A 12,951-nucleotide genomic window follows, 5' to 3' on the forward strand; every position below is an offset into this window, starting at 1 on the left:
TTGAATATACGAGTTGAAAATTTACAAACAAGATTGTACTTGTGACATATTTGATTCTCCAATTATGAAACACATAGACAAATATGAACGAAGCACTTTGACTTTTGTATTACATAGTTGCAAGAAACAGAACCTGCTACTAAACATGTAGAATCAAAATCTACATATAAATTGGTAACATATATACAACTCCCTGAATCTATAATGCAAAGTCCTGTGTTCTAAATCTACATTTGGATTTGTAAGGATTGGAAATAGAAATAAACAGCCCAATTGCTACATGGACTTTGGTGGATATGAATCAAATGGACATTGTATTAATGGAAGTATTGTAACTTCAGAATAGCAATGACATTAAAAAGACAATAGAAACAGCTCAAAGCCAAAGGCTTCCAAACTTAAAAATGAAATCAGAACTTATAATGTTCTACTTCTCTAACCAACCTTTTACCCTAAATATCATGGCCCATGCTTTTAGGCCTTAATAAGAAAACATGCATCCATGATCCCACTTACATTTTCAGCATGTTTTTAAACTGTGAATGATCAACAAAGTTGTAAAATAGAGGAACTGTAAATTGTAGTACTACTACAGGTGATAGTAAATTTTTTGGTGGAAACAAATCCAACGGTAAATTGTATCAATGAAATTATTATTGTGATTACATTATAGCAATAACATTCAAAAGATAAGAGCAACAGCTTAAGACCAAACATCTTGCATGAAGGTCTAAATAACCATCTGACCTATTTTTGATTTTATAGTAGACCTCTCGCATTTACTTACCAAAAAAGTTTCTCAGCTTTATCATTTTCATCATTTTTAAATAGGGAAATAATAATGATTTCATAAGTTTGAGTATCTAGAATGCAACCATTGTCTTTCATATTTGACAGCATGGTCAACGCTTCACCAACCAAGCCACTGTTACAAAATCCATGGATCATAACAGTACATATATAGACATTAAGATTGTAGCCTTTGACAAAAAGTTCTTCAAAAAGCTTTCGTGCATCCTTTAGGCTTCCACCTTTAAACAATCCATCAATAAGAATAATGTATGTGCACACACTTGGTTGAATACCTTTGTTTTTAAATTCTTTAAACAAAGCATTTGCCTTGTCGACTTATGATTTTTGCCTAAAGCATCTAATATAGAATTATAAGTAATTATATATGGTGGTTGACCTCTATCATGCATCTCATCGACAAGCTCCCAAGTATGTCAGATTTTTCCCGATTTACACATACCATCAATAAGAGAACTGTAAGCAATTGTAACTGGAATGATATTTCTGCAATGCATTTCTTTGAAGAGAATAATAGCTCCATCCACCATTTTAACCTTACAAAATCCATCGATCATGGTAGTGTAGTTCCAACCATTAGCAATCACTCCTCTTTCGAACATAATGTTGAATATCTCTTTGGCCTTGTTCACTTCGTTTACTAGATAATATCCACTCATTAAAGAATTGTATGTAACAACATTAGGTTTAATGTCGTTTTTAATCATCATATCTAACACATTTAGCGCTTCTTTTAGGTTTTCTTCCTTACACAAAGCATCAACCAATATATTAAAAGTATACACAGTCGGGATGATGTTTTCCAATATCATTTTATTAAACAAATCAATTACTTCTTTTAATTTACAAACAATGCAAAAACCATAGAATAATGCATTATAAGTGAAAACATGAGGAGAAATTCTCTTAGGAACCATTTCAGAATATAAATCACATGCATCATTAACAAGTTTATCTTTGCACATACTATCAATGATTGTAGTGTACATTACCATATTAGGCTGGACCAACTTTCCACCAACACGTCTGAGCAACTGTAGTGTTGCAGTTGTTTCACCTAGTTTACATAAACCATTGATCAATGTCACATAAGTAACTTGTTTCAACTAAAATCCTTGAGCTATCAGATTGTCATGAAATTGCAATGCTAGATGGCGGTGACCTTTGAGACAGAGAGCCCTATGAGTGCATTGAAGATTATGACATTAGGGTGATAACCCCTCGTGAGAATATTTGCGAAAACAGAAAAAGCAAAAGTAATATGACCCAATTGAGAGAAAGAATTGACGAGGATGTTGTGAGTTACAAAATCAAGAGCAACTGTATTTAATTCCTTTTGGTGGGAAAGGGAAACAACAGTATGATACTTTTTGGCCTTGACAAGAGAGCCTGAAATCTGGCCAAATTCAATGGCGGGTGGGGTGGGTTTCTTATGGAACATTCGATTGAACAAGGAAACAACATCAACAACATCATCATTGAAATGTTGGAGACAGTGAGAGTATGATCTAGAATTTGGAAAGGAAACAGAAACAACAGCAGACCTTAAAAATGACATTGTTGTGTTGTCGGTCGGCACACCAAACAAAGTGTTTGTTGTGTTGGAATGAAAAAAATACCCAAAATCTTAAATTGAAATTGGAATGGGAATCATGCCAGGAATTGACATGCCACCCCCATTTTATACATGCTAGCCTCTCAAGTAGGGCGTTTTTACTAAATTATCCTTGTAAAATATCAGATTTTTTGTAATTTCTGATACCGTACATAAATTTCTGGTTTTATGAAATATCAGATTTCTGGAGTCTTCGACGTGTTCAACAACAAACTTAACGAATTCCAATACCCCATTCTTGTACTCTTTTGACAACCGATCGACAGTCATCCATTTTTTATCCATGGAATTACTACTAATTAAGGTAAACAAAAACACTATAATTATTCACGCAACTATTTCAAAAGAACAACTAATTGCCTATAGAGAAAGTCGGCAACTTCTGGAACCACACACGGTAAGATTCTTGGAAATGGTCAGAATTTCACTCTTCACAAGTAACTCCTAGCTAGCAAAGATGTTCCTGACCAACGTTTATCACCCTGGGAAAAAAAGAATGAGAAGCTATATAAATGAATGATCACAAGGTACCAGTACCATAGATTTTAAATGAGTGTTGTAATCTTTACTAATTAGTAGAGATTTTAAGGATCATATTTATTAGAAGAACACTATACCGATATTCAGCATGCATGGACTCTCAAAATCAATAATAATAGCAGCATAAATACTATACTAGTATTTGTTCTAAGTTGTAATAGGAGTATGTGCCAGTATTTGATATAACAGTGATACACATAGTTACATTCAGTCATTTTAATGTTTGTTTTTGTGATTCTAAGGCCTAAAATCAACACAAGAAGGTGTTATTGTTGTTCTCAAGAATAGTCTTATAAATGTTAGCCAACACTAACAGTGATAGTGCTAAAGCATTCCAACAAAGATTAAATGAACGGTAGATCACATAACTCATAAACACCAAATTATCATCAACCTCAAGCTAATAAATAACTTACTCCATAACACTTATAGTAGCATAAAATTTTATATAATATAGTTTTAGGCAAAACAATGAAAATCTTTATAAATTAAAATGACAAATAACACCAAACTACTCACATTGATTATATTATATATTAAAGCATTTCAAACAGCAGAATATTGATTCTATACTATGTAAGATCATCCAAATCAAGGACTGAAAATGATCAAAACTGAATAAGAAACTAAACCAAAGATCAGAACTTATTTCCCCTATGAATCAGAAACTACTCAAACAACAAGATCATATTATTCCAATTGGTAACTCAAAATTAAAAACTAACATCTCAGTATACAAAACCACTCATTCTCAAACCCTAAATCATGTTTAAGGCATATATCATAGCAAAAGGATAGAGAGTCAAATTAACTCAAGAAAACGAATCACCGACAACAAAATTAAAGAACAATAAAAGGAAAAATTATGAATTACACATACAGATATGATATAATTGACTTAAAGCAACCTTCTAAAATTCAGAAACCTAACATATAATAATGCAATTAACATGTGAATAAATATAATGGAAATTCGAAGAGCTTACCACTTCGGTGGCGCTGTAAGATTTAACGGTGAGTTTCTGATCGGAGTTGTAGTCGAGTTAATTCTGATTTCAGGTTCTAGAAAAGTGTTAAGCACTTATGCTATAAGCTTATTGAACTTATTTTGCTAAGCACTTATGCTATGAGCTTGTATTGAAATTCTATAAACAATGCCAAAGTAAATTCATACCTTTAATACCAAAAAAGAACGATATAAACCCAGATGAAAGCGATTTCGTTTTGCAGAAGAAGAAAATCGCAACTGCAGGTTAGATTAGGGTTTTTCAAATTCACTGAAGGGATTTTCGTGAGAGAAGAAAGAGGAAATTCACGATCGTGGGTTCGATTAGGGTTCTTCGAATTCAGAAGGTTTATTCGTGGACTTAGAAGGTTTGTTCGTGGATTCAGGAGATTTTTCGTGAGATTCTAGGGTTTTTCGTTGGGGAGAAGAGGAACGATAGTACTGGAGAATAGAAAGTAACGATAACAGTGATTAGAAACTATTTTTTAATTTCAATTTTAATCCACCTAAGGCAGCGCGCTTTTTCAGGAAGAGCTTTCTAATGATAATCTAAGGCAGCACTTTTGAGAAGCGCCGGCTAATATGGGCCTTTACCAACACTTTTAAGATATTATTTTAAAAAATTATTTGACTTTAGACAGCGCTTTTGAGAAGCGCTGGCTAATGTGGTCCTTTACCAGCGCTTTTGTAAAGCGCTTTCTAAAGCACCCCTTTTAGCAGCGCTTTTCAGAAGCGCTGTCTAAGGTGCGTTGTCTAAAGCCCTTTTTGGCGTAGTGATATAAATACCAGAAACTTTGTTGGATTTACCGATTTGCCGTGCCTGATGATGCTACATACCGAAAATTTCAAATTTCCGGTACGTGGAGAAGTTAAAATTGATATCGGAAATTTAAAATTTCCCGTAAATGAAAAATTAAAACCTTGATCCTGGGAATAATGTATAAGAGTGCACATGTATTAAAATTTATGGTTCATGTATAAAAATTTCCGGTAGGAAATAGTCTATCAAAAGGAGTGCACATGTATAAAAATACTGGTACATGTATAAAAATTTCCGGTATATGTAGCAGCAGTTCCCAATCTTACTGAAAATTTGAAATTTGGACTTAAGCAAACAAAGTTGGGACTTGTTTGATCTTGAATCGGCGTCGTAAATCTCTAATACATGGATTAAAGGGGGGGTAACTACATTATTAGAACTCCAACGCCCAAGTCAGTTTAGGGCTCAAAATAGCGGTAGTGAAAGTGAGGATTAGAGATTATGTACCTGAAAAACCCTTTGCGAATATATTTATACCTTGGGCCTGACGGAGCAGGTTGGATAAATGGACCTCCTGTTGTTGGGGGATTCTTTCAGCAATCGTGGATGGCCCTTGAGAATGTTTGCACAAGTGTCACTTGACATGTATTGCTTTGATTTTGACAAAGAGTAATGGGGAACGTGAACAATAAATGCAGTCTCATCATTCAAATGTTTTGCCGCTTTCCTCTTGACGTGTGACCTAAAAAGGTATGAGGTGGTGTGATGTGACTTACTGTGCACTCGAGTACACTTGAGTTTGGTTGTGTTCCTAAGATGAAATCTGATTGTTAATTTGTACTTGCTTCTTGATTTCAATCTGATTCGCTCGACTACCTTTACCAATATAATGTAAAGTGTTCTGGTCTGGGCCGACCAGGCCCAACCCTTGATTACCAGCCGAGCAGGCCCACTTCCCTTGGGCCCAATTACTGGACAACGGATAGGGGCTGCCCGTCGCGAGGACCCTGGCCGAGCAGGCCCAAACCTTTGGGCCCACTTACTAGATAACCATCAAGGAGTTATCCACGCATGAAGACCACGCGTCACGTCTCAGCGAAGGATTCGGTCAACCATCTCCGAACCCTACGCTATGTGCATCCAGAACGTGAGTCTCCTGCTGACTCAGCCCTAGCATGGGACGTTCTGGCAGTTCCCTAGCACGTGGGCCACCAGTTGTATTTGGCCCAATTAGGGAACCTTGGCCTAGCGCTGGGGGCTATAAATACCCTCTTTCACTAGAGGGTCAGGTATTCTATTCTTAACTCTAAACCTCATTCTCTGATAGCTACTGACTTAAGCATCGGAGAACCTTGCAGGTACCCCCCCCCCCCATCTTGCTCTTCAAGCCAGATATTGCGCCTTGACGATTCTTCTGATCAGGTACGATCAGTGGCGCCGTCTGGGGGAACCTTGCTCCCCCTTCTTTAACAAAGATCAAAGCATAACCTTTCACCATCGTCATGGCCAACAACAACACACCTAGTCCTGATCCCTTTGTCCTAGAACAACTGATTGAAGATTCCAGCCGCGAACTGACGAACCGCCGTCGGCAGGAACGTGCTTTTGCCGGACAGAGGCAACAGATTCAGCACATTCAACATGTGCACAGCCTTCAACAAGTCCAGAACGTTGAACAAGCCCATCCTGAAGGACAAGTTCAGAACGGGGAAGACGGGCAGACCCGGCCCCAGACTGAACCAGATCAGCTCCAAGTGGTTAATGAAACTGATACCCGAGACGGGCAACCTGCTTCCTCGTTCACCCACACCTCTGGCAGACGAAGAAGCCGTAGCCCGGACGAGGAGGAACAGATCAACATTCCCGAGGGCGCTGATCCGACTGCCATTCTCCTACTCAAAGAGCTGCAGAAGACCAACCGTCTCATCCGCCAACAGGGCGACCGCATCCACGACCTAGAAAGGAAGCGACGATATCGCTCCCCCCAACGGAGACGCCATCGGTCACGTTCCTATTCCTCTTCGCGGTCTCCTCCGAGGAGAAGTCGCAAGCGCAGTCCATCTAGGTCTCGCTCCCCCTCGAGAAGAAACCGGCGCCAGCGGTCTTATTCCCGCTCTCCACCTCGAAAGACTCGGAAGAATCAGAAACCTGAAACCACTGAAGCCCAGAGTCTCTCACTCGAGCAGGGGCACCGAGGTCCCTCCAAAGCCGTGCAGAAAGTCCGCGAGCATTCTCCAAAAGACAACCGCAAAATCTCGGGCAAAGCACGCACTAAATCCCAGCGGGGCAGACATTCAAACTCCCCTGAACCTAGCGACGAAGAGGATTTCCGCAGTCCCCTGTCCGAGCAAATCCGGCGTGTTCGTCTTCCCCGGGGGATGGAAAAACCACCAGCCTTTGACCACTACGACGGGACCACCGACCCCGATGACCACATAAGGAGCATCGAAGCTGTCATGGACTACCATGTGGTGCGAGGATCCATCAAATGCCGCATCTTTCCGACCACACTAAGAAAAGGCGCGATGAATTGGTACAGGAATCTGCCCCCTAACTCCATCCACTCCTGGACTGAACTGAAGGATCTTTTCCTAAGCCACTTCACCGCGTCTCGTCGGCAACCGAAATCAGAAGCAAATCTTGAGGCAGTAATCCAAGGTACCAACGAATCTTTGAGAGACTACCTCGACAGGTTCAACAAAGAAGCTGTCCAAGTGCAGACCGCGGACTACATGAAGAGGTACCTACTCGAACGAGGGCTCCTCCCCGGAAGCGACTTCAAAAAGGCCATCAAGATTGAGGAGGTCCACTCTATGAACGCCCTCCTTCGCAAGGCTCAGGCCTTCATCAGATATGAGGAAGCAGAGGCTGCGGCCACGAGAGCGTCACGAGGCAACGACGCCGCCCGCAGTTCAAACCATGAGCCCTCAACTTCGAGGCGCGGGCACGAGAGAAGGAAAGACGACAGGTCTCTCGACACCAAAGAACGACGGGGACCTTCTGGTCGTTTCAACGAATATACCCCGCTGAACGCCTCACGGGAAAGGATCCTAGCCGAATGCCAAAACACTGACTTCAAAAAGTCGAACATCAGACCCCCGAAGTCAAACCCCGCAAGGCCAGGAACCGACAAGTCCAAGTACTGCAAATACCACAGGAGCCATGGACATGTGACTGAGGATTGCATTCACCTCAAGGACGCTATTGAAACACTGATCAAGGAAGGTCGCCTTTCAAAATACACACAGAAAGGGGAACCTTCCCGAAGGGACGACCACAGAAACTCTAACGAAGGGAATTCGCCGGACAACAGGCCCCTACAAGTAGCCCTGTCAGTGACCCGACCTGAAGATTTCATACCATCGGTCGGGGCACCTGCCGCACTCAGCAAATGGGAAGGATTCCCATTCGCCATGGTCGTCTCCAACGGCGGAGATCCGGGCTCTCTCACCATCAGTTCAGTGAAGAGAAAGTTCGATGAGCTGCTCAGCGCCAACGCAGACCTCGGCCCCACACTGAGAAAGTTCCGAGGGAAATCTGAACCGATCACATTCTACCTGGAAGAACTACCCGGCGGAGCTCCAAACGCCACAATTCCTCTGCTCGTCCGAGCAAGAATGGCGAACTTCGATGTTCGACGGGTCCTAGTCGATGAAGGCAGCTCGGTCGACATCATGTACTCCCATCTCTTCCGGACACTCCAGCTGGACGACTCACATCTCACTCCCTACGTGGGTTCAGACCTTCAAGGCTTCAACGGAGCTACCACCAAACCATGGGGTTACGTCGAACTGATTGTCACCTTCGGAGAAGGAGAGGCTTCCAGGCAAGTCAAAACTAGGTTCTTGGTGATCGACTGCAAAACCCTGTACAACTGCATCATCGGACGCCCCACTCTGGCCGAACTGACCGCCGTACCTTCCACTGTCCACCTGAAGATGAAGTTCTACACGAGGACCGGACGAGTGGCCACCATCAATGCCGATATTGAAGCAGCCAGAAGAATCTTCGACGCCTCCGTCAAAGGATTAGAACTGATCGCTCCGCCGACCAGCTCCAACAAAAAGCCGAGGGCCGAAGACAAGCATCCTCGAGGAGACCAGCATCAGACAACCAATGTCATCTCAGTCGACCTGGACGCCCGGTTTGCAGAAGAAGAACAAATGACTGGGGAAGAGTCGAGGTCGAAGTCACCTCACCCCTTCCGACCAGTTCCGGACGGAGATTTCGAGCTGGTCCCCTTGGGCGAAAACCCTGACAAAGCAGTGAAAATCGGTAAAGGGATCCCAGACCTTCCGAGGAAGCAGCTCATAGCCTGCCTTCGAGCCAATGCTGATCTGTTCGCCTGGAGCGCCGCGGAAATGCCCGGACTCGACCCTGAGGTCGCCTGCCACCACCTCTCCATCAATCCAGCCGCAAAGGCCGTAGTTCAACGTAGGCGTCGGCAGTCTCCCGAGAAAGCGGAGGCTGCCGAGAAAGCTGTAAAAGACCTCTTAGAGGCAAATTTTATTTCCGAGGCCAAGTATTCAACTTGGCTCACAAACGTTGTACTTGTTAAGAAATCTAATGGAAAATGGAGAATGTGTGTTGATTATACTGATGTTAACCGGGCATGTCCAAAAGACGTCTATCCGTTACCAAACATTGATAGACTGGTAGACAACTCGGCCGGCTATAAATTATTATCTTTTATGGATGCTTATTCAGGTTACAACCAGATCCCGATGGCGAGGAGCGACAAGCAGTACACCGCGTTCATGACCGAGTCGGGAAATTACTACTGCAACGTAATGCCCTTCGGCCTCAAAAACGCGGGCTCCACGTATCAACGGATGATGAACAAAGTGTTCCGAGGGGAGATCGGCGACACCCTCGAGGTGTACATGGACGATATGATCGTCAAGTCTCGAGGGGATACCGACCACACCTCCCATCTCGAGCGCGTATTCGAGCGGGCCAGATCCTGCAGGATGCGCTTCAATCCGGAGAAATGCACCTTCGGCGTCCGAGCAGGAAAATTCCTCGGTTTCTATCTGACCGAACGGGGAATAGAAGCCAACCCGGATAAATGCCGAGCGTTATCCGAGCTCCCTACTCCCAACAATAAAAAATCCATCCAAGTATTAAACGGGATGCTCACTGCGCTATCACGTTTCGTCGCGAAATCCGCCCAGCACGCCCTCCCTTTCTTTAAACTGCTACGCAAAGAAGCAACCTTTGAGTGGTCCGAGGAGTGCGAGCAAGCACTAGCACACCTCAAACAAGTACTTTCCTCACCGCCCGTCCTTTCTCGACCCGACGACAACGAGCCTCTGTACCTTTACCTGGCCGTCTCAAGCGAGGCAGTCAGCGCGGCTTTGATCCGAGAAACCGTAGACGGGCAAAAACCTGTGTATTTTACCAGCAAAGCCCTACAGGGACCCGAGGTACGATACCAACAGATCGAGAAAGTCGCCATGGCCCTAGTAATAGCGGCCAGGAGGCTACAATACTACTTCCTTGCTCACACAATCTTCGTTCGGACGGATCAACCCATCAAACAACTCCTAAGCCGACCAGACATGGCCGGCAGAATGTTAAGATGGTCCCTCGAGCTCTCGGAATTCGACGTACAGTATGAGAGCAGGAAGGCGTTAAAAGCTCAGGCGCTGGCAGACTTCGTAGCCGAAATGACCTCTATCGCCGACTCACCCAACGCAACTAAAGACAAGTGGACCATCTACGTAGATGGCGCCTCAAGCAGCTCGGGCAGCGGGGCAGGCATTATCTTGGAAAACGGCGAAGGTCTTATCATAGAAGTATCTTTAGTCCTCTCCTTCAACACGTCGAACAACCAGGCCGAGTATGAAGCCCTCCTCGCGGGACTGAGACTCGCCGAGGACATAGGGGCACGAGAGGTCAAGATCTACACTGATTCCCAACTCGTCGCATCTCATATCAGCGGCGAATACCAAGCCAAAAACGACGTACTCGCCGAATATCTCGCGCTCGTCAAAGATAAGATGAAAAAATTCGCCAAAGCGGAAGTCGAGCATATCCCCCGAGAACACAACTCGCGCGCCGACATACTGTCCAAACTTGCGAGCACGAGAAAGAAAGGGGGAAACAAATCGGTTATCCAAGAAATTCTGCCCAGGCCAAGTATAGGCGATAACGCGCGAACTCTACAGATATTCGCCATCGGGGACGACCAATGCTGGATGACCCCAGTGTACAACTTCCTCACAAAAGACGAGCTCCCCGCCGACGCGAAAGAAGCCTCAACAATTAAGAGACGAGCGTGCTCATACACTATCCTCGAAAACAAGCTGTACCGACGAGGCTTCTCCATCCCCCTCCTTAAATGCATCGATGCCTCGCAAGCGCTAGAGGTACTCCAGGAACTCCATGATGGAATCAACGGCCAGCACCTCGGTGGACGGTCACTAGCTAGGAAAGCCCTCAGAGTGTAACACCTCGTTAATTCTGGTGTATTAATTTAATGAGTGTTTGGAATAAAAGGCGTGGATAAGTTTGTTATGTAGTTTAAAAATACGTTTACTTATTTAGGCCTAAAAGCATAGCCCATAATATTATGTGTTATGAACTTATGATTTCAGTTTTAGGTTTGAGAAGTAGAACATTGTGCGTTCTGATTTCAGTTTTAGGTTTGGAAGCCAGAGTCTCTTTGCCTTTGGTTTTGAGTTGTTTCTCTTGTCTTTTTAATGTCATTGCTGTTCTGAAATTACAATACTTCCATCAATATAATGTCTACAATACATGAAGCAGCTGAGATTTAGGGAGTTGTATATATGATACACATTATGACAAACTAACCTTCAAAATACATTGCAATTTGTAAGTAGATTTTGGATCTACATATTTAGTAGCAAGTGAGAATATCTAAAATGTTTTATTCTCAATATGATAAATTGCGCACCAGTCATATTTTATAGATGGTAGGTTGAGCTATCACTTTCTTATGTTTGATTTTGATGGATACTGGTGCTATGCTGTGTGTACCTTCAGATCGAACGGAATGTACCTTCAGTCGTGTTTGAGCCTCTACTTGACAAATCATGGACACTTCGAGCAATGTTTTGTTTCGATGACTTTGGTAGGCAATAACAATTGACACTCAACCTTTCACCTGCCTGGTAGCAAATATAATGTACAACATAATGCATATGACATGGGATTGGAGGATGAATGATAATGCACCCGCATCTGGCGTCCCTTTTCTGATCTTGCAAAATTGTTTGACAAACTATCAATGAGAAAACTGAAAGTAATTGTGGCTTTTATGCTCAAGAAAGAATGGTATCCTCCTGAGAGGGGTGTGTTTCTATTGTGGCTTTTGTTGAGAGTTGTGAGTTTGATGGAACTGAGTCTATCATAATATCTCTTGATGCTATTATGTATCATCAATATTTCTTGCTTCTTCCATAACCATGTCTTATGCCATGTCTAGTGTGCTAATTCAATTTGTTTTTCTGTCTTTTTTTAGATAAAAGTTTCCAAAGAGTTATTGTTGTATTACTTTTAGAAAAAGTGGAATTTGTTTGAGTCTCTTAGTTATATGGACATGAGTTCAATCAATGGTCTGTGCATATAGAAAAATATATGTTGAGAAATCATGTGTGAGAGTCTTTTCTAAAAGTGTTTAAGATGTATCAACTAGAAAAATATGGGTTGGAAATATATTAAGAAAATTATTAAAAATTTGTTCATTTTAAAATCTTTTAAAAATATGGTGTTGAAGAACATATGTTTAAAATATATTTTTAGGAATGAGCGTAAAAGAAGACTATATTCAAAAAATTATATTAAAAAAAGGAGTCAGATTGATGTCGTGTAGAGTTTTCAAAACATATTGCTCGATTCTAAATAGCAATGTTTTAAAACTTGAATCAAGTCACCGACGCAGTTAAAATATTTCAAAACTTGTGAAGCTGTTAAAACTATTAAGTATGTAAAACTATATAACGTCATAACTATTTATAGACGATAAACGCCCAAGCCCAAAATATACAACTCAAACCCAAAATGTACAAAGTTATATTTGGCTTTGGCACAACAATTATATACTGTGTTCGACTCTATTAAATAAACTAACTTCTACTACTTCGACTAGGTCGAACATACCTATGTCGAATACAAACTTTTTTTAAAACAATGAATTACAACTTCTGATACACGTCCTAATTCATGTTTTCGAGACTTCTTATCCCAATGCTTTTC

The 12,951-nt window shown here is 42.1% G+C and overlaps 2 pseudogenes; one reads left to right on the forward strand and one right to left on the reverse strand.

Annotated features, from left to right (window-relative positions):
* LOC131653272 (putative pentatricopeptide repeat-containing protein At1g12700, mitochondrial) overlaps positions 1-12,223 on the forward strand; it is a 75,706-nt pseudogene extending 63,483 nt beyond the window's left edge.
* LOC131650889 (putative pentatricopeptide repeat-containing protein At1g12700, mitochondrial) lies at positions 779-2,368 on the reverse strand (annotated as a pseudogene).
* Positions 12,224-12,951: the final 728 nt, after the last annotated feature.

Source organism: Vicia villosa, linkage group LG2, assembly GCF_029867415.1.
Source record: "Vicia villosa cultivar HV-30 ecotype Madison, WI linkage group LG2, Vvil1.0, whole genome shotgun sequence".
Taxonomy (NCBI): domain Eukaryota; kingdom Viridiplantae; phylum Streptophyta; class Magnoliopsida; order Fabales; family Fabaceae; genus Vicia; species Vicia villosa.